We start from the raw sequence: 23060 nt of genomic DNA, 5'->3' as shown, positions 1-23060 counted from the left end.
TAACATCTGGGTAGTAAAAACAAAATTCCTAAACATGTATTGTCAGCAATCTGCCTTCTCTGCATACCCAGAGTAACAATACATTGAATCCCATTTCCCTCTGTCTATTACATCTCTGTCTGTCCCTCTCTCCTACTCCACTCTCTCCACTTTTTCATTCCCCTCCCCATCTCCTTTTCTCTCTGCTGTTCTTTTTGCCTTTTCCCCTCATTTTAGTCACAGTGTAACTACTCTCAAGAATCATCACCCAGCATTTTATCCTCTGAGTTGAAGGGCTTCCTCGTCCCATTCTGTGATTTCTTGAGGCTATCTTGTTAATATCCTGCTGCTCCCCATCTGGGTGCCTGAACATCCTCTGGGATAGGTGTAGCAGAAGAAGAGAATTTACCAGTTCACCTTGGACTTCGCTCAAAAGACACCAAAAATTGGAGTAAATATTAAGTATATATTAAATAGAAGGAATGAAAAATCCATAAGAAAAAATGTAAGCAATACACCCTTATTCACTGAACTAACATTTCCATAATATAAACAAACATAAGACTGGAAAATTACTATAATTTGAGTTCAAAAATTGTATATAGTAATAAAATATATAAGTTTAGTCTTAACAATGCTTATTTTGACTTCAAAGTCTTTTATCCCTGAAGCCATGCAGATAATTTCTGTCTGTCCTTAACAAGATGATGTAGCACTTGGGGGCAAAAATGCAGCCCAGGATCCCTATACTGGAGGCCAAGAGAGAGAAGACCTCCACAGCCACCATGACCTTGCCCGTGTCACTGTGGTAGACAGGTAAGAAGGTGAGCCACACACTGAAGAACACCAGCATGCTGAAGGTCAGGAACTTGGCTTCATTGAAGGTGTCAGGCAGCTTCCTAGCCATGAAAGCCATGGTGAAACTGGCCAGGCCAGGGAGCCCAGATATCCAAAGACACAGTAGAAAGCAGTGGAGGAGCCCTTGTTACACAGGATGATGAGATGGCCATGTTCAGAGTACGTGTCTTTGTCAATGAAGGAAGGAGAGGTTCCCAGCCAGAGTCCACAGAAAGTCACCTGGATTAGAGTGCATGTGGGAATGATTAAATTAGAAGCCCCTGATACCAGCACCCACCTCATCCTTCTCCATGGAGTAGTGACCTTGAAGGCTAGAACCACAGTTACAGTTTTGGCCAAGACAGTAGAAACAGCTATAGTAAATGCAACCCCAAATGTGGTTTGCTTTAGAATGCAGTTGACTGGATTGGGACGGCCAATAAAGAACAAGTAACAGAGAAAACAGAAGATGAGGGAGATGAGCAGGATGTAGCTGAGAGCCTGATTATTAGGCTTGACAATGGGAGTGTTGTGATGTTTCACAAAGACCCTAAGAACAATTGCTGTGAGTGTCGATAAACCAAGAGCCATACAGGCCTAGGTCATCCCAAAGGGCTCTCCATAAACCAGGACACTTACAAGTCTTAGGAGGCACTTGTTTCTCTCAATGTTGGCATACTGGTGATCTGGACAGTTTACACACTGTTCCATATCTGGTGAGGAAGACAAGTTACCATTATTCCCTTTTCACTACTTAAAAGGAAATTGGGAAGTCCCTTCCTGTAAAAAATTCTTATACATCAATAATGACTAGCATAATCTTCATTTGACCAAGTATTACCATACATGTTTAACATTATTGTTTTTGTAACTTCATCATGTTCCTATACTTGTTTCCAGAAGTCTAGTTGAAACTAGGTACTTGCAATGAATACCATTCATATTGTTTCTTGGCACTCCTAGTGTCCTAAAAATGACTTCATACATCTCTTCGTGCTTCCATTATAATTCTCAGATTCTTGTGTACAACTCAATGTTCTTATTTAAAATGACTAGAGGATCTTGCATTTTTCTGTGCCTCTGTGTAATGTAACTAGAAGCACTGTGGTCCTTCCTTGTAATTGTGACATTTTCTTCTCCTACTCACCTGTAAAGCACAAGGGAACAAAGAATATAATCATTCTTTGAAGTTACAGAGTCATGCCATGCACAATGCTTGTACCAAACCAGAGCACTTTTTCTGTTTTAAGAACAGTTCTGAGGACTAGGAAATAAATACTTGTGTTATCTTTATAATGTAATAGCAATTTTGAGAAAATTGTAGACCACATTCTTGAAAGGATTTTGCATATCATATGGTAGAAAATTTGCTAACATTACTGTGAATTTAAATAAATGTGCATACAATATACTAGAAAAAGTTAATCCTATACACAATTCAGAGCACATGATTAGTTTTAGTATTTTTTTAAAGAAACAGCATCATCCATTGTTGCAATTAAATTACTACTAAGTGAATGAAGGAGGACGTTGACTGCAACCCCAAGACACAACTTTCGTAGTACTTTGCATGGTTTGTGGGGCACTAGGAGAGAACAAGTATTTCTCCCTCCACTGTGAACTTACCTGTCCGATTGGCCATCTCATTCTCTGTGCAAGGAGTGCAATCAAAGCAGCAGGCAGCCTTTCCGTCCTGAGGAGATTTCCTGAAATCATGACTACTGCTCTCACAGCAGACAGAATGAACAGGCTGAGGAAAATCAGACATATGTCAGAAACTGTTTACACTTTTCCTAACATTGCAAAAGTTCCATTATTTGAACAACTTAGATTCACAAAAGGGTTATATGCTACCTCATTCAATGATTACTTTCATGAAAGAGACCTAAGTAACAGCTCAACTAATTATTAAATGAAGCATCCAGAGAACAGAACCAAATAAACCTTTCAAACACATGAAGCCATTCCTTAGGTACTTTATTGGTGATAGAATCCTGCTAAGAAATGTGCAATTTGTATTTTATGACAATGTTCAAAATTAACATTTTTAAACAAACTGAATTTTTCTTCCATGATGCTGATCCTGGAGGTTGAACTCAGTGTCTAAGCAATGTCCTTGAGTTGTTTTATTCAAGATGAGTAAAGGGCCACTTGATCCACAGCTCCAGCTTAGTTTTTGTTAGTTTAATGACATAGAGTCTCACATATTTCTTGCCTGGCAGAACTCTAAAATGAGCTTTAATCTAAGAACTGAGGATGTAAATCTCCCAAGTAGATAGGACTAGAAGCATCAGCCAGCACCCAGGATATCTTTTGCAGTGGTTAAATGAAGATAACATTCTCACAGGTGTTCCTTCTTGGCCTGACTTCAAATCAGGATATTCAGAACTGAGTAGCTATTACTACAGAAGACAGTTGCTGGCATTCAATTAGGTATACATTTTAAGTGTGAATTTTACTTACGTATCTAAATCTAATTTTACTTACGTATCTAAATCTAATTTTACTTACGTATCTAAATCTAATATCTAAAGGAGAATTAAACTAGGTCACTTATTAAAAATAAACATACTTTTGCTCAGCAAGTCATGCTTAGAAATTCCTATGGAAAAGGTGCTAATAACTTATCAAAACATTATCTGCATGTATGTTCAGGTTATTAGTCAGTAGAAGAATGTATAGAAATATGGAATAATTTATTGCTTGTTACTGGCTTGTTTTCCTTAAGAGCACAGGAACACATGTCTAGAAAAACTCACAGACATTTAAAGAAATATAATTACTTTAATTTGGGGAAACATAACTAAACTAATTAATATCATCTGGAGAAAAAAGTGCTGTAAAAATTGACTGTTCTGACGGTGTGTGCCATCAGAAACAGAAGGCCTTACCTGTGCTGGGTTGTGCACTCTCCATTTTCTCTTTCACATTGTTTGTACTTCTGATTGATAAAGAAGCATTTCATGGAGAGCATGGGCCACAGGATACACAGCGTTGTACACATTGTGACTGTCTCCAGACATAGTCATGTCAAAAATGTGCCCAGGCAACCAATCCAAGGAGGCCTTATGAGGACAGTTCTCCCATGTTACACAGTCAGACTCAGAATTTGAGCAATTAAAAGGCAGAAACCACAACCGAGCAAGGAAAAAGTCTTCTGGGTATGTGGATGGGTTAACTGCCTTGACAAAATCTGTGAATCCAGAAACATCTGGGTGATGTTGTGAGAAAATGAGAGGTACATGAGATGAGCCTAGAATGAAATATCTCTTTCTGATGGGAAAATCTCATTGTGAGTTCAGGATACAAACTTTGCCTTTTATTAATAGTTGCTCAACACACCTCATTAAATCTTGTAGGGATTCATCATCATCGTGTATAATGGGGACATTTGCTGAGGATTGATTAATCTTGTTATAAAGGGACATGACTTTGAGTGTGTATGATACACCATGAGTAGGAGTAGCTAGCTCAAAGGCTATACAAACTCTGTTCTTGGCCATTCCTTTTTTCAGTGCAGGAAGAATCCACAAACATGGGCTAGGGATATGGCCAAGTGGCAAGAGTGCTTGCCTTGTATACATGAAGACCTGGGTTCAATTCCCGATCACCACATATAGAGAAAATGGCCAGAAGTGGCGCTGTGGCTCAAGTAGCAGAGGGCTAGCCTTGAGCAAGAAAAAGAAGCCAGGGACAGTGCTTAGGCCCTGAGTCCAAGCCACACGACTGGCCAAAAAAAAAAAAAAAAAAAAAAGAATCCACAAACCTATCTCACCTTCTATGGTAAACAGACCCACCCATTTCCAGTTACAGTGAATCAGTAAGGAGATCATGGCAGTAGCTATTCATGTGTCTTTCTGGGCCATCTGATACAGAGCAGGGAACTTGTAATTGTCACTCATGCCTTGATTAAGAGGCCCAAAGGTAAGCTGAAAAAATAAAAATTGGACAGCCCATGAAGGAGAATATTACCATCTATCACAATCACTATCGTGAAGTATATTAAGTAACCTGTAAAATAAGATGGAAAGTCTTTTTCTCATTTAAACATTTTAATTGCTTTTAATTGTTGTGAAATGTACTCATACAATGCCTTTGATCTCTGTCATTATTTCTATCTATAACTCCTATCTCTAGCAACCACATTCATTCCAACTTCCTAAGTCCGCTTAACATAGGTACATTGATTATTATCTTGTATTTTCCCACCCATCTACTTCTATTCCCCATTCCTCTGCTCTTTTTCAGATACCTTTAATATCTATCACCCTCAGACAGGATAGGCTTCAGCTTTCTATTGTTCACTTATTTTTATACTGTCAGTTATTTGGTCAGACAATACATCATGGACTTCAATTCCTATATGTAGCATAAACTAGCCAGATAGATCATGCACATACACAAAATGCTTTGTGTGCACTTCATGCTTATTTCATAATTCATGAATATGTTTTAGATCTAATTTTCATATATGAGAGAACGCATGTCTTCTTTCTTTCCGAGCTTGACTTCATTCAACATAATATCTTGCACAAGTGCGTGTTTGTGCATATGCAAGCTAGCCAGTAGAGCTCAATGAACTCAGGGCCTCATGCATTAACTTGACTTTTTCTGCTTAAGGCTAGCACTCTGCCAATGGAACCAAATATTCACTGTCTGCTTTTGGCTGACTAACTGGACATAAACATTTCTTGAGTTACTGGGATTAGAGGTGTGAGCTACCAGCACACTGGTCATCATATCTCCACATTTTAAAATCATTTCCTATTTCTTGCTTTAAAAAAGAAGCACTTTGGGGTTTTTTTTTGCTCTAATTTTTCTATCCTCTTTTCTATACATGGGACTATAAATATCCAATTATTTTGAACTCTATCTTTTTGGATATCACAAAATTCAATAGGCTCATAAATCTAGTACCTTCCTATCATTCTTTTCTCTCAAGTTAAATGGTACTACATTAGACATTTATTTAATATCTGCTCACTTTCTCACCCTCACCCTTGGAAAACTGTAGAGGCCTAGCAACATTCCAATCTGGGCAGATGTTAATCCTGTTGGTCCTGTCAGCACTGCTATGGACTTGCTCTCTTTCATACAGGAGTAGTTTGGACTCTTGTACTTCCCAAAGAGGCAAATGGAGGGATTTTTAAATGCTAGCCAATCTCCAAATTGCACATCATAGATATCAAATTCCAGAGTCAAGTTGTGTAAAAGATGAGAATTTGTTTTTATTCCTTCAACAGCAAAAGCCAAGGCTAAAACAAACTGGCAGTTTTTGAAGATAAACCTAAATAATGAGCATAGAAATTTAGGATGAGTAATTAAAAACCTATGATTTAATGGATTGAATACTTGCTTATTTTTTTGCCAGGGAATAGGTTAAAACATTGCACTTATTGAACATGAGGTAATACTTGGATTGTGGACCATATCTGACATGAAATAATGATTTAGTAACTTCTTGTCTACAATAAAAGAGACAGAGAGAGAGTGTGTGTGTGTCTCTGAGTATATGTGTGTTTCTTAGGGTTTGAAAAGAAAGCCCGGACACTCTAATAAAACATTTTGGCTCAAGGATAGCAGTCTGCTACTTGAGCCAAAGCCCCACTTACAGTTTTTGGCTGGGTAATTAGAGATAAAATTATCAAGGAAGTTTCTGTCCAGGTTGGATTCAACCCACAACACAGATATCAGCCTTTTGCTTAGATAGGATTACAATCAAGAACCACCACACTACAATACGAATTTCAATCAATTTCTTCAAAATATGTGTCACAAAAGAAAAAAATTTCAGACACTGGCCTGTTGGGAAGGAAAGGTTTCTGTAAGCTTTGGTACAGAATTCATGCCACTGACACAGGTTGTGTCTAATAACATCCCTTCATTATCAACCATGATAGCTGGGATGCAAGAGATACAGGGATGTTCAAATAAAGTGAACAACTTACACCCTGGAAAGGAGAAGGTACACTGCATGAAACAAGAGTCTTCTACTGATAGGGAGAAAGTCACCCAGGAGTACTTGTAAAGTAGAATAATGAAACTGAGCTGTTTCTGGTACACTAGGGATGCGAGGTCAAGGTAGAGAAGACAGAGGATATTGTTTTGCACACACAAGTTCCCTCAGCCACTGCCAATCCTGTAAACAGAACAATAAATGAAAATAGAATGATAAGTTGCTTACGGCTTATTGTCTTCTTTCCTGGAAGCATCACTGTTACTGCCATCTGTTCCTAAAGTGTAGAGAGGGAAAAATCCATCCATCAGCACATCTCCATCCATGTGGGCTCAGTGCTTCATTGTAGAAAAGCAGCCTGCCAAGGACTTGAGTGCCTGCCAAGGAGTGCCTGCCAAGGACTTGAGAAGGGGAAGCTGGAGAAGAATGAGTATGAACGTCAAAGGGCACATCCCTGAAGCATCTGCCAAACTGAAATTCTGCCTGGAAGTAAAGCTTGCAGTGGCAGCTATGTATACTCATATATGTCTGTATGTATGCATATGTGTCCTTTCATTGGCAGAGATTTACACTATAGCTAATGTTCTTTCATCTAAGCCTCTTGTGAATCTCCTGGGAAGAATGTGTAAAACTCTTTCCTGAGGCTGTGAATCTGTGGCCTTCTATCCAGGAGAAAAACATGAGTTGGAATATATTTTTGCAGATTCTCCCTCTTCATGCAGGTGTTATGATTTCCTCCAAGAGGACAGATAGTGAAGCCCACAGGAAGAAATTTTCTTGGATAGCTTTCATCCCAGATCTGTGTCCAAAATCTATTTGCATGAAGACCATTTGGGATGATGCCACTGGATTGCCTCTGAGAATGCCATGTCAACTACAGATGAAATGGCAAGAAAAAAATTACTGTGCCAATGAGATGACAACCAACGATATGAGGGTATCATGCCCATAGGAACAAATCATACACACTACGTTCCTTAGAGCCACAGAGCATTGCTTGTTGACACAAACAGCTTCCTGCATGTATTCCATATGCAGAGTCTTCTGCAAATGTACTCATTTCATATTGCCTAAAGAAGCAAGGGTGCTGTTGACACCAGTAATCAATCAATACCAAAACTGAGTCTCACTATTCCATTCTGAACTTTCACCTTCAAACAGGTAATTTTTTCTTTACACTTTCTAGTATAGATGAAGTTATTTTCATGATGCGCCTGTCTGAGAACAGGTGGTAATCATGTCATTCTGTATCCTACGCCATAATCAAGATAAACAACACTATGCTTCCACTTGTCAAAATATATTAGATCAGAATTCTATGCAGAGACCTCAATGGCCTCAGAGAACGGGGCCATTGTATGTCATTTTTTGGCAATTTTCACCCAATTATGTTTTCAAAATACTGAACTGAGGGCCTTGGTGGTGGCCCTTAGATTTTTCTGCTAAAGGCTGGTGCTCTACCACTTGAGACACAACTCTACTTCTGGCATTTGGTGGTTAATTGGAAATAAGAGTTTCATGAACTATTCTGCTCAGGCTGGCTTTGAAACTAAATCCTCAAATCCTAGTGTCCTATGTACCTAAGGTTATAATTGTGAGTCATTGCTTGCCATCTTGAACGGTTTTCTTTTGGTATGCAACTGAAATGCTGCTTTTCCCTAGTGAATTTAATGAATTTCATGGTTCACCCACCTCCCTTCCCCCTAATCATCTTCTATTTGTCTTTTAGTAGTTTTATGTGGCCAAGTTTCCTGTTGGTTGGTACACAGCTGACTCTATAAGAGAAGCTGATTTTTATTCACACATTCCAATTTCATGTATTGAACGAAAACCAAGATGAACATGCCCTTTGATTTTATTGGCTTAGCTCATGAGTTTGCTTTCACTCATCTTTATTCTGATATGGATGGAGAAATTCCAGGGCTGGAATTAGTGATTAATGAAGTAGGAAGAGAACAGAAATTTCTAGAAGGGCTTTTTCAGCTTTAGTTGGCCAGAATTAGCCATGTTTCTCCACCAGATTACAATCAGATACTGAGAAGTGTTTCTTAACTGTGGACATTATGAGCAGCAGTAACTTTGGCAGGCATTGAGTCTGCACTAATGTGGTTTCAGGCTTTTCCCTCTTTGCTGAGCCAGAACTACATTTCCCAGAATTCCCTTGTTAAAAATGACCTCTAGCTCCATGGGACTTGGATGGTAGAACAGAAACAGTAGCTACTAGGATCTGAAGGAGAGGTCACCAGGGCCAGTGTAGCTCACATTAGGTCTCCTGTCCCTCGTGGAATATAGTCAATAGCTGTCTGCCATTCTGGAATCTACATTCAAGTCAGAGGTGTGTCCAGTGTAATTGTGCAGGGTGCCATCTTCTTTGTGAGGTCATCTCTTCTTAGAATTTGGAAGTGATGGAAGCTGACTGCAAATTCCACTTTTCCCTCCTGGGCTTATCTCATCCATGCTCTCCTTTCTACCCAGATAATTTATGATTTGTTCATTTATTTAATCTAATTTTTAACCACCTGTGAGTCCCACTGTGTGACAGTGATGTTAGGAACCCCAGGCAGGACAGAATCCTTTCCATAGAGCTGTGCGCTCATCTACACCGTACTTCCATAATATGCAAATCTCTGCAATAACTATTTATTCCTGGTTATTCTGGCAATTTTGGATTTCCTGGTAAAACCCTCACTGGTGGGTCATCCTTATGAAACCGGGCCAAATTTTAAAGTGTGCATGGGGTCAGTGAATTTTTGACTACCATTCTAAAAGGGAAGAATCACTATGAAATCCTTGATTCATGTTGAAAGAGACAAAAAAAAGGAGGGACAGAAAGGATAAAATTGTCAAAGTGAAGCAGCCAGAAAATAAAAAGCCAAAAACAGGAGTTCTCAGTGCAGATTTGAGAGAGGGATTATGGGTACCAAGCAGGTCCTGTCTCAGATTGCAGAAGATATTGCCACCTTCAACACTACCTTCAGCTTCATTTTGGTCCCCAGGACCAGAGATAAAGGAGGATGTGATGATCTCAGGAAGATTCACAATGCAACAATAATTGTGAGACTTTCCCAGTTTAGTCATACTGACCTGAGAAATGAATCTCTGCTCCTATGCATTTTCTATCTGTATCGACTGTATAACAGGTGGGTTGACATATGGGTTTCTGGTGCCCCAAATCTGTGTTCCTGAGGATCGACATGGTACAGAGGGGCGTGGCACAGGGAGTTCTGGTTAAGTGTTTTGCCCTCATGAATCAGGCTCATAAGGAAGGCACCCTCAAAACACCCAGCTGTCCAGAGACAGGCAAAGGTTGTGGTTCTGAAGGGAGAGGGATCTTGCCATACTACATTAAAAAAAACCTATGCTGGGTAGCAGTAACTGACAGTTGTATTCTTAAGCAAATTGTATCAAGGATTTGGGGAATGCTCTTTACATTCTTAAAAATGCTTGCTTTTCCAGATGTTTTGAGACAGTGCACAAATTTCTGTTTATTTTAGCATGGGAATTTTGAGGGAAGGGTGATCATGACAAATTATTGAATATGCTACCTGATGCCTGCGTGCCGGACTTCCTGACTGTCATCATCACCCTTCCCTCAGAAATCTCAGGCTTCAAAAACAGAAAAATTTCACAAGAAAACACAGCTAATATTACATCACAATGTACATCATTTGCTCAACGAATCTGATTGCCCTTAAGCACAATATATAAAGGATTTGGAGGCATGTTGTATACAGCATTTAAGAGGCTTGGCTACCCAGATAGAGACAGCGCACAAATTTCTGTTTATTGTTGCCTGGGATTTCTGAGAGGAGGATGATCATGACAGGATGTTGACTGTACCTCCTAGTGCCTGACTTTCTGCCTGCTTGCCTGAGTACTTGTAATGATCACCATTCTCTCAGAAATCCTTGGCTTCAATAAACAAAATATTATCAAGAAAACCTAGCTATTATTATGTCACTACTGACATTATTTGCTGAACCAATCTGGCTGCCCTTAAGAAATGTATAAAATATTTGGGGGACTGTTGTTTACATTATTAAAAATGCTTGCTTTCCCAGATGTTTTGAGACAGTGCACAAATTTCTGTTTATTGTAGCCTGGGATTTTTGAGAGAATGTTGATCATGGCAGAATGTTCACTGTTCCTCCTAATGCCAGCCTGCCTGCTTGCCTCCCTGCCTGCCTTCCTGCCTGCCTGCTTGCCTCCCTGCCTGCCTTTCTGCCTGCCTGCCTTCCTGTGATGATCATCCTTCTCTCAGAAATCCCAGGCTACATTAAAAAATTACAACAAAACATAGCTACTATTGTGTCATTGTGGACATTATTCACTCAACCAAGCTGTCTGCCCTTAAGCACAATGTATAACAAATTCGGGGGCATGTTGTATACATTATTATAAACACTTGTCTTTCCGGATGTGTTGAGACAGTTCAGCAAGTTGTGTTTATTGTAGCCTGGGATTTCTGAAAGAAGGGTGTTCACTACAGGATGTTAACTGTACCTCCTAATGCCTGCCTGCCTGCTTGCATCCCTGCCTCCCTGCCTGCACCTGCCTGTCAGTCACCCATCTCTCAGAAATCACAAGCTACAATAAACAGAAAAATTTTACAACAAAACATAGTGAGTATTATGTCATAATGGACATTATGTGCTCAACCAATCTGAATGCCTTCAAGTACAATTTATAAAGGATTTGGAGGCATGGTGCATATATCATTTAAAATTCTTGCCATCCCAGATGCATTGAGACAGTGCATGACAGCCGTCTAATGTAGCCTGGGATTTCTGAGGGAAGAGTGATCATGACAGGATATTGACTGTACTTCCTAATGCCTGCCAGCCTTCCTGCAACCCTGTCATGATAAAACTTCTCTCAGAAATACCAAGATACAATAAAAAGGAAAAATATAGAAAATCATAACTACTATTATGCTATGATTCACAATATTTGCTCAACCAATCTGGCTGCCCTTAAGCACGAAGTATGAAGGATTTGGGGGCATGTTGTATACATTATTAAAAAGGTTTTCCTTCACATATGTGTTGAGACAGTGCATGAAGTTCTGTTTATTGTAACCTGGGATTTCTGAGAAGGGTGTTTACGAAGGAGGTTGACTGTACCTCCTAATGTCTGACTGCCTGCCTGCCTGTGATGATCATCCTTCTCTAAGAAATTCTAGGCTACACACAAGAGAAAAAAATTACAACAAAACATAGCTATTTTATGTCATTGTGGACATTATTTTCTGAACCAAACTGGGTGCCTTTAAGCCCAAGTTATAATGGATTTAGGGGCATGTTGTATACATTATTAAAAATGATTCCCTTCTTAGATCATGACAGAATGTTCACTATACCACCTAATGCCTGCCTTCCTGCCTTTCTGCCTGCCTGCCATGATCACCCATCTCTCAGTAATCCCAGGCTACAATAAACAGAACACATTTATAACAAAACATAGCTACTATTATGTCATAATGAACATTACATGCTTAACCAATCAGACTGCCATTAAGCAAAATGTATAAAGGATTTGGGGGCATGCTGTATACATTATTATAAATGCTTGCTGTACCAAATGTGTTGAGATAGTTTAGGAAGTTCTGCTTACTGTAGTATTAGATTTCTGAGATAAAAGTGATCATGAGAGGATGTTGACTGTACCACCTAATGCCTGCCTGCTTGCCTACCTGCCATGATCACCCTACTCTCAGAAATCCCATGGTAAAATCAACAGAGAAAATTTGCAAAACTACATAGCTACTATTATGTCATGATTGACCTTATTTGCTCAACCAATTTGTCGATCCTTAAGCAAAATGTATAAAGAGTTTGGGGGCATGCTGTATACATTATAAAAATGCTTGCCTTCCAGATGTGTGCAGACAGTTCACCAAGTCCTATTTATTGTACCCAGTGATTTCTGTGAGAAGGGTGCTCATGAGAGCATATTGATTGTACCACCTAATGCCTGCATGCCTTTCTGCCTGCCTGAGATCCTGCCAGCATGCCTGCCTGCCTGCGTGCCATACATGCTCAACCTTCTATCAGAAATCCCAGGCTAAAATGAACTGAAATAATTTACAACATACAGAACTACTATTATGTCAACACGTACATTATTTGCTCACCTAATCTGGTTGCCATTAAGCACAATGTATAAAGGACTTGGGGGCATATTGTTTACAGCATTTAAAAGGCTTGCTTTCCCAGATATGTAGAAACAGTGCACGAAGTTTTGTTTATTGTAGCCTGGAATATCTGAGAGAAGGGTGATAATGACCAGATGATTACTGTACCTCATAATGACTGCTTGCCTGCCTGCCTCCCAGCCTGCCTGCCATGATCACTCATCTCTCAGAAATCCCACGCTACAATAAGGAAAAATTTACAACAAAAAAATGGCTACAATTATGTCAAAATAGACATTATTTCCTCAACCAATCTGATTTCCCTTAAGCACAATTTATAAAGGACTTGCAGGCATGTTGTGTACAGAATTTAAAGCCTTGTCTTCCCAGATATGTAGAGACAGTGCACAAAGTTCTGTTTATTGTAGCCTGGAATTTTTGAGAATAGAGTGACCATCACAGGATGTTAAGTGTAACTCATAATGCCTGCCTTCCTTCTTGCCTGCCTGACTGCCTGGGTGCCTGTAATGATCACCCTTTTCTCAGAAATCCCTAGCTACAATAAAGAGAAAATATTTTCATGAAAACTTAGCAATTATTATGTCACTATTGACATTATTTGCTCAGTCTGGCTGCCCTTAAGCCCAATGTACAAAGGTTTTTGGAGTATGTTGTATACATTACTAAAATTGCTTTCTTTCCCAGATGTGTTGAGACCGTGCACGAAGTTCTTTTTATTTTATCCTGGGGTTTCTGAGAGAAGGTTGTATATGAAGGATGTTGATTGTTCTGCCTACTGTCTACCTGCCTGCCTATCTGCCTGTGATGATCATCCTTCTGTAAGGAATCCTATGCTACAATAAACAGAAAATTTTATAACAAAATATTACTATTATTATGCTATTATTGACATAATTTACTCTACCAATCTGGCTGTCCTTTAGCAAATGTATAAAAGATTTGGGGCTCTGGTGTTTACATTGTTAAAAATGCTTCCATTCCCGGAGGTGTTGAGACAGTGCACAATGTTCTATTCATTGTAGACTGAGATTTCTGATAGCAGGGAGATGACAGGATGTTTACTGTACCTCAAATGACTGCCTGCCTGCCTGCTTGTCTTCCTGCCTGTGTTCCTGTCATATTCACCCTTCTCTCAGAAATTCCAGGCAATAAACAGAAAACATTACAACAAAACATAGCTACTGTTATAATGTATTAGAATTTGGGGGTATGTTGAATACATTATTAAAAATGTTGACTTCCCAGATGTGTTGAGACAGTGGACCAAGTTCTGTTTATTGTAGCTTGGGATTTCTGAGAGAAGGGTGATCATGACAGGATGTTTACTGTACCTCCAGATGCCTGCCTGGCTGCCTGCTTGCCTGCCTGGCTGCCTGTCATGATAAACCTCCTAGAAATCCCAGGCTACCATAAACAGAAATAGTTTCAACAAATCATAGCTACTATTATATCATGATTGACCTCATTTGATCAACCAATCTAACTTCACAGATTTAGCACAACCTGTAAAGGATTTGGGGGCATATTGTATACATTATTGAAAATGTTTGCCTTCCCTGATGTGTTGAGAGAGTGCACAAAGTCATGTTTATCATAGCCTTGGATTTCTGAGAAAAAGGTGATCATGACAGAATGGTGACTATACCTCCTAGTGTCTGCCAGCCTGCCTACCTACCTGCCTACCAGCCTGTCATGATCACCCTTCTCTGAGAAATACCAGTCTGCCATAAACAGAAAATGTTACAACAAATCATAGCTACTATTATGTCCTAATTGACATTATTGATCAACCAAAGTGACTTCCCTTAAGCAAAATGTATAAAGGATTTGGGGGCATGTGGTATACATTGTTAAAAATGCTTGCCTTCTCAGATATGTTGAGACAGTGCACCAAGTCCTGTTTATTGTAGCCTGGGCTTTCTAAGTGATGGGTGTTCATGACAGGATGTTGACTGTACCTCCTAATGTCTGCCTGCCAGCCTACCTGCCTGCCTGCTAGCCTGTCATGAACACCCTTCTCTGAAAATTCCATGGCAACAATAAACAGAAAAAATTTACAACAAAGCACACCTACTATTATGTAATTATGGACATTAATTGCCGAAACAATCTAGCTGCCCTTAAGCACAAAATATAAAGGATTTGGGGGAATTTTGTATACATTATTAAAAATTCTTGCCTTCCAAGATGTGTTGAGACAGTGCACAAAGTTTTGTTTATTGTAGCCTGGGATTTCTGAGAGAAAGGTGATTATCACAGGACATTGCCTGTACCTCATAATGCCGGCCAGCCTACGTGCCTCTCACTATCAACATTGTCTCAGAAGGCACAGGCTATAATAAACAGAAAAAATGGACAACAAAACATAACATTATTATGTCATTATGTACATTATTTTCTCAACCAATCTGGCTGGACTACAGCACAATACATAAAGGATTTGGGACATGTTCTAAAAATTGTTAAAAATCCTTGCCTTCCAAGATGTGTTTTGACAGTGCATGAAGATCTGTTTATAGTAGACTGGAATTTCTGAGAGAAGGGTGATCATTGCAGAATGTTGACTGTACCTCATAATGTCTACCCTGCCTGCCTGTCTAACAGTCATGATCATCCTTCTTTCAGAAATCCCAGGCTACAATAAAAAACAATTTACAACAAAGCATATCTAATATTATGTCATAATTTACATTATTTGCTCAATCAATATATCTGCCCTTTATCACTATATATAAAGGATTTGGTGGCACTTTGTATACATTATTAAAAAGGCTTGTCTTCCCAGATGTGTTGGGACAGTGCCTAAATTCTTTTTCTTGTAGCCTGAGATTAATGAGAGAAGGGTGATAATGACAGGATGTTGACTGCACTTCCCATGCCTGACTTCCTGCCTGCCTGCATGTCATGATTACCCCCCTCTGATTAATCCCATGCTTCAAGAAACAGAAAAAGTTACAACCAAACACAGCACTTTTTTGTCATTATGGACATTATTTGCTCAACCAAACTTGCTGCCCTTAAGCACAATTTATAAAGTATTTGGGGGCATGTTGTATACATTACTAAATATGCTTGCTTACTGCTTTTTTCTCAGAAGGTAGAGGGAGCTGGAGGTACCATTAAACTTACCTTTTAGCTTAGAAAGTCAACTCCATTTCAGCTGTCCTTTCCCCTAATCCCTGCTGCAGGATCCCCTAGCACTTGCCACAGGACCTGGCTGGGCTGGCCTGGGCTGAGGCCTCTGATGGGTGTGCTGGCCACATGCAGTGTGAACTTCCAGCATGACTTGCTCCTGCAGCATTTATGTGTACACCTCTCTTATTTCCCACACCCCAATGAGAGAAATTTTCTGAGTTCTGCAACCCTTCTTGGAATAGCTGTGATCTTACCCTTCAAGCATTATTTTGGGGGCCTTCACACAGCAGCAGAGTCTGCGAAGAATGGTGCCTATCCTGTCAGGCACTCCCCTCCAGCCCTGCCTAGTACTCCAGCTGGAGGCTGTGGCCTCCACTTGTGGCTGCCCAGAGGGAAGAGCATTAACCTCTGCCTCACAACTCTCTAGTCTGCTCAACCAGTCAAAGGAAAACTGGTCCCAGATTCTGCTAGAACTGTAGTTAGGCAGGAAGCAGAAGGGAATGGCAGGCAAACTAGCAATTCAGACTCACTTCACATGCATTTGGGTGCCATCATCATCCCACTGAATTTCTGAGGATACGCTGAAACTATTAAGTTGTGTGGGTAACCTGGGTCTCCGTCATGGAGGGAGAGGGCTGGGGCGATGTACTTCAGTAGTTGGGTATGGTGGTACCATCCAAGGCATTGTTCTCAACTCCACAAGGTCAGCATTCTGTTTTAAGTTTTCTCTGATGACCATGTGGGTGCCCATGGCTTCATTGAATGCTCTGTGCTGTATTGCCTGTTGAGTCTCAGCTGCATTCTACCCCATGTCTCACATGACTGCCACAATAATGGGGTCCAGCTTGCTGAGTACTGGCTAATCAGGACCCATGCCACATACCACATCAGCCAAGGGTGCTCCAGTATTTGTTCAACATTGGGCCTTTGACTGCAGTCCACAGTTAAAAGTGGGAAAGTAGGTCATGTCCCTTTGCATTTAGGTATAGTGGAGGGCTATTCTTGGCCTGTACGACTAGGAACTGTATGTCAGCAAACTTTCTCCCCTCAAAGGGGAAATTTCGCTGTCATCACATACTAAATGATGCCCAAGTTCCAAATGTCTATCTTGTAGGCATCATACATTTTGTGTAAGAACATATCTAGGGGTCATAATATCAAGGCTCCACAAACTCCCTTTATCAACTGCCCTGTGGTCGTCCTGACACTCAGCCTAAAATCACTGACCTTGGCATTGTTTTTGGCTTCCAACAGAATGTTGTTGGGCTGGAGGTCCCAGTGTACAATTCCATTCTATTGAAGGTAGTGCATGGCACTCATGATCTGTTTGAACAGCCTTCTGGTTTTATGCTCGAATATGTGGCTTCAGCTGGATTTGCACATTGACCCCATGAGGTGTCCCCGCATGGCCAACTCCATGACGTGAGATAGACAGTCTTTATCCTCCATGAGCAAAAAAAACAGATGATGTGTGGGTGAGGTATGCTGTTGACAATGTCCACCTCATTTTTTATGCTATGGCTCTCCATGTCTCTCTTCAGGAGAACTTTCACAGCCAGCCATTTGTCTGTGAGGCAGTGATGGACCACCTTCAGATATCCAAAGCTACTATGGCTGATGGTGTCCTTCCGTCGATACTGTAAGATGATAGTTATCTCCTTCTCCCTTTCTGAGGAAGAATTAAAGGAAACTTTGTTGTATCTTGACATCTTTCCACTGGGATGGCAAGTAATCAATCATAATTACCTTGAATATTCTAAATGAAGATAACACAAGTAATTTTAACCAAAATGAGCTAAACTAAAAAACAAACAAGTAAATACAACCACCAGAATAATGAAAAGAAATACCCAAACCCAAGCCACACCAACACAGCTCCCTCCCAAACCCCCACACAACTGAAGCTTAGTTCGAATTTAGTCCAGCAGGTCACCAAGAAAAGCTCCCAGTGCTGTAACTGACAAAAGTGGAGAGCAGCTTCTTATATACCCTACTGGTGGTGCCTCACAATGCCTGGTGACATCAGGGATCAAATTGACCAATCACAAGTGGGACCAGTGACGTCAGTGAGGAATGGACCAATCAGGGCTCAGTAAGCACCCACTGATAAGTATGCTCTTGAGCCTGGAGGACTATTGCCAAGGAAGCCAGGTACATGGGATGATGCTACTGCTTCCATGGCAGCCATGTGGGAACCATAAGAGGAGGACACTGGCCACTACCTTATCATATATGATATGATTGCGTGTGATACAATCATGCATTCTTTCACCCATCGAACATGCAACATGCGGACCCGGTATGTGAATCCACTACTGTGACATCATAGTGTATCATGACACATAATAGGGTGATTACACACAACGTCATGATTGCACCTTTTATGTAGTTTTATATGTTTATGTTATATTTTAGAAAATAGTATGTTACGTATTATATGTTATTATATATTATGTATTATATATTATGTATTATGTGTTATGTTACATATTATATTTTTGTAGTATATGATATTACATATTATACAATATGTAATATGTGTTATTTTATATTATATATTGCATTTTGTATATCATATATTATGTACTACATATTATTATACAATATATGTCATGTATTACATATTACTATACATTATATATTACCCTGTATACTCATACTCACTTTTATATGCACATACGTGTCATTTTTGCATGACGATCACCTGGATACATGCCTATATTGCATACTCCAGTGTACAATGCACATTCATACTTTCCTTGCACACTCACACCAATTTGAACATTCACGCTCATGTCTGGCTTGCACTCCCATCTCCTGTATACAAGCCTGTCATGCACATTCACGTGCACCTTGCACACTCACATACATTGCACAGTCACACCTCCTGGCAAACTCACACCCATTCTCTGCATGCACGCCCATATTCTAGTAGCCCAATGACACCTTGGGCGCACCTGCTTGCACACCCCGCTTTGCCCACAACCCTTGCTCGCTCACCCAAGTTTGACACTCTTCAGGTCGGTGGGCAGGGCGCAGGGCATGGTGCGGAGGCCACGGAAGATGCAGTGGAACTCGGCCGGGGCATAGTAGGAGCAGGGCAGCCGGCTGCCGGGGGGCCGGTTGGCCAGCGGGGATGCAGCCCAGCAGCAGCAGCAGCAGCAGCAGGCAGAGCGCCGGCGCCACATCTTGGAGGCAGGGACTCAGAGGCCACGGATGACGTGGAGGCCACTGGGCACCGTGGCCACGGCTACGAGCGGGCAGAACTGACTTGTGCGAGGCGGGAAGAGGAAGTGGAAGGTGAGTAGGAAGTGGAAGGTTAACAGAAAGGAGAAGGGGAAGCAGAAGAAGAAGGGTAGTGGGAATGGGAAGGGTAACCAGAAGTGGAAGAGAAAGTAGACATGGAAGTGGAAGTAGAATGGGAATAGAAAGTGGAAGGGTAACAGGAAGTAGAAGTAGAACAGGAAGTTGAAGGGAATGTGGAAGTGGAAGGATTAGCAAAAGAGGAAGCGGAAGTAGATGGGAACTGGAAGTGAAGGGATAGCCAGAAGCGGAAAAAGAAGTTTGTGTGGACGTGTAAGTAGAATGGGAATAGGAAGTGGAAGGGAAGAGGAAGGAGAAGGGGAATAAGGAAGAGGAAGCAGAATAAAAATTGCAAGGGAAATTGAAAGTAGAGAGGAACAGGAAGGGGAAGTGGAAGGGTAGTCGGTGCAGAAAAGGAAGTAGGTGTAGAAGTGGAAGTAAAAGGGGAATGTGAAGTGGAAGGGGACAAGACAGTGGAAGGTGAACAGGAAGGAGAGGGTAAGCAAGAAGAGAAGAGGAAGCAGTAGACAAAGCGGAAGGGGAATCAGAATTAGAAGGGGAAGTGGGAGGGGAAGGGGGAGGTTAACCAGAATCAGAAGAGTGGAAGTAGACGTGGAAGCAGAAGTAGAAGGCAATGAGAAGTAGAAGAAGAAGGAGAACAGGAGTAGAAGGGGAAGAGAAAAGGGATTATGAAGCAGAATGAGAAGTAGAAGGGGAACAAGAACAACAAAGGGAAAGGGAAGGAGAAGTCAGAAGGGAAGCCAAAGCACAAGAGGAAGATAAGAGAGGGTAAAAGGAGAACAGGAAGCAGTGGGGGAAGTTGAAGAGGAAGAGGAAATAGATAGGGAGTTGTTAGAGCAAGGGGAAGCAGAAGAAGAAGGGGAATAGGAAGGGGAAGTGGAAGAGAAATTAGAGGAGGAAGAGGAAGCAGGAGTAGAAGGAGAATGGGAACGGGAAAATGCAGGAAAAAAAAGAGTAAAAGGGAGGCGATGAGGTTGAAGTGGGAGGAAAAGGAGAAGAGGAAAAGGAATGATGAGAGCAAGTAGTTGGCAAGAAGAGGAAGATGAAAAGGAGGGAAACAGGAACAGGAAGGAGTAGGATGGGAGAGGGAAGGAAGAGCATAGGAACAGGGAGGAGGAGACTCAAAAGGAAAATTGGAAGAGGAATATAAAGAAGAGAAAGAGGAAGTAGAGAAAGCAGGAGGAAATGGAGAACAAGACAAGAAAGAGGAAGGACATGGGGAAGGGGAAGAGGAAAAGAAGGAAGAGGAAGAAGGAAGGAAAGAGGAAAAGAAACAATGAGAGGAGGAAGAAAACGGAGAGTCAGAGGAAGAAGAAGCAGGATGGGAAGAGGGAGAGGACGAATAGGAAGGAGAGGACAAAGAAGTGGAAAGAGAGGAAGAGGAAGGAGGAAGGGGATGGGGAGGAAGGAAAAGGAGAGGAAGAGGCTGGACAGGCAAAGGAGAGAAAGAACAAGAGGAACCAGGAAGACAAATAGGGGGGAGAGGATGAGGGAACAGCACAAGAACAGGAAGAGGAAACAAGACAGGAAGAGGAAGGAGGAAGGGCAGGGGGAGGAAGAGAAAAGGAAAACCACAAACAGCTCTGTCCATTTCCGTTTACTTCTGCCCATGGCCACTTCCGCCATTTTCATCATCTTCATCTTCATCATCTTTATCCTCATCCTCATCCTCATCTTCATCCTCATCTTCTCCCTCCTCATCACCATCCTCACCATGCTCAACATCCTCATCCTCATCTTCATCATCTTCATCCTCACTCTCCAGATCCTCATCTTCATCCTCATTCTCTTCATCTTCATTATCTTCTTCTTCATCCTCTTTCTCATCCTCACCATCCTCATCTTCATCTTCATCATCTTCATCCTCACCATCTTCATCTTCATCCTCACCCTCATCTTCCTCCTCACCATCCTCATTCTCATCTACACCCTCCTCATCCTCATCATCATCCTCATATTCATCATCTTCATCATCTTATCCTCACCCTCCTCATCCTCATCCTCATCTTCATCCTCATCAATCTCACCCTCATCGTCCTGCATAACTAAATATTAATATATAACAAATAATAACTAATCAATAATAAATAATGACAACAGATAGTAAAATAACTAACAAAATCAATAATAATACGAAGCAAAGAAGGATACAGAAGAAATCATCAACCATAAAAATCAGAGCAATAAATAACCATAATAGCAATAAATAATAGCAATCCCTAACAATGAGGAATAATAATAATAAATGATAAAATAGCAGTGTATAATAAAAAATGATTCAGAGTAAAATAAAAAGCAATAGGAAATAAGTATTAGCAAGTAATGCATGGTCAGTAATAAAAAAGGATACCACTAATAATCATAAAGATAATAAATAATAATGATAATAAATGATAACAATACATAACCATAAGTAATCGTTAATAATAAAATGAATAGAAAGAAACACATGATTAAACATATGAAAGAATCAGCCATGAAAATTAGAGCAATAAAGAATAAGTAAGAATAAAAGTAAATCATAATAGCAGTCAATGATAATAATAAATAACAGTGGATAATAATAAATAGCTAACACATAATCATAAGAAATTAATACTGAGAATCAACAATAAAAATCATAGCAATAAATAATAAAAAATAAATAAGGAAAGTAAATACTCATAGCAATGAAGAATAAGTAACAATAGATAACAATAAATAATCAATAATAAGTGAAATAATAACAAATATTCAACAATTACATATTGAGGCAATAAATAATAGCAATAATAAACAATAAATGATAATAATAAATAATAATACATAATACAGGAGATAATAAAAATAATAGTTAATGAATAATAATAAATAAATAAATAATCAACAATAAAATCACATCGATAAGTAGTAATAATAAATAATGAAAATAATAATAAATAATAGCAATGAATAACCATGGTTAATTAAAAACAAGAAAAATAGCAATACAAAGCAATAATTAATAAAAAAGAAAATGGTAATAAGAAATAAGTAATAATAAGTACTATTTAATCAGTAATAACAAATGATAGCAAATAATAAAGAATAATAAAAACAAATAATCATAGCAATAAATGATAAAAATAAATAAATAATAACAGTAGACTGTAAATAATTGTTAACAAATAATAAGAAATAAATAATAATATATCAGCAATGAAAATTACATCAATAATAATAAAAATATATAATAAAAAGGGCAATTATTCACAGTACATAATAATAAATAACAATAGATTATAATAAATAATAACTAAGAATGAAATGAATTAGAAATAAATAATAGTAAATAATTAATAAAAATTCATATAGCAATAAATAATGATAATAAAAATAATAAAAATAAATAATAACATAGCAATAAATAATAACAATAAATAATAATAGACAATAAGTAATAATATCTAACACTAAAATAAATAGTAAGAAATAAATAATAATAAATAAACTACGAAAATTATACCAATAAATAATAATAAAACACAGTCATAAAAAGAGAAAAATCACAATAGTGGTAAACAACGATAACAAATTAAAGAATAAAAATAGATGATCATAAATAATTAATAAAAATAAGTACAATAGCAATAATTAATAAAAATAATAGCAGTAAAAAGCAAAGGATAATAGTAAACCATAGCCATAAATAAGTAG

General features: G+C 39.4%; 2 pseudogenes; one reads left to right on the top strand and one right to left on the bottom strand.

Annotated features, from left to right (window-relative positions):
• Positions 1-667: 667 nt before the first annotated feature.
• Positions 668-18856, bottom strand: LOC125367013 (annotated as a pseudogene).
• A 144-nt stretch (positions 18857-19000) lies between these two features.
• LOC125367012 overlaps positions 19001-23060 on the top strand; it is a 49056-nt pseudogene continuing 44996 nt past the window's right edge.

The sequence above is a fragment of the Perognathus longimembris genome, chromosome 18 (assembly GCF_023159225.1).
Source record: "Perognathus longimembris pacificus isolate PPM17 chromosome 18, ASM2315922v1, whole genome shotgun sequence".
In the NCBI taxonomy this organism is placed as follows: Eukaryota; Metazoa; Chordata; class Mammalia; order Rodentia; family Heteromyidae; genus Perognathus; species Perognathus longimembris.
Note: the sequence above shows the minus strand (reverse complement) of the source record. Positions and strands in the feature narration are given on the sequence as shown.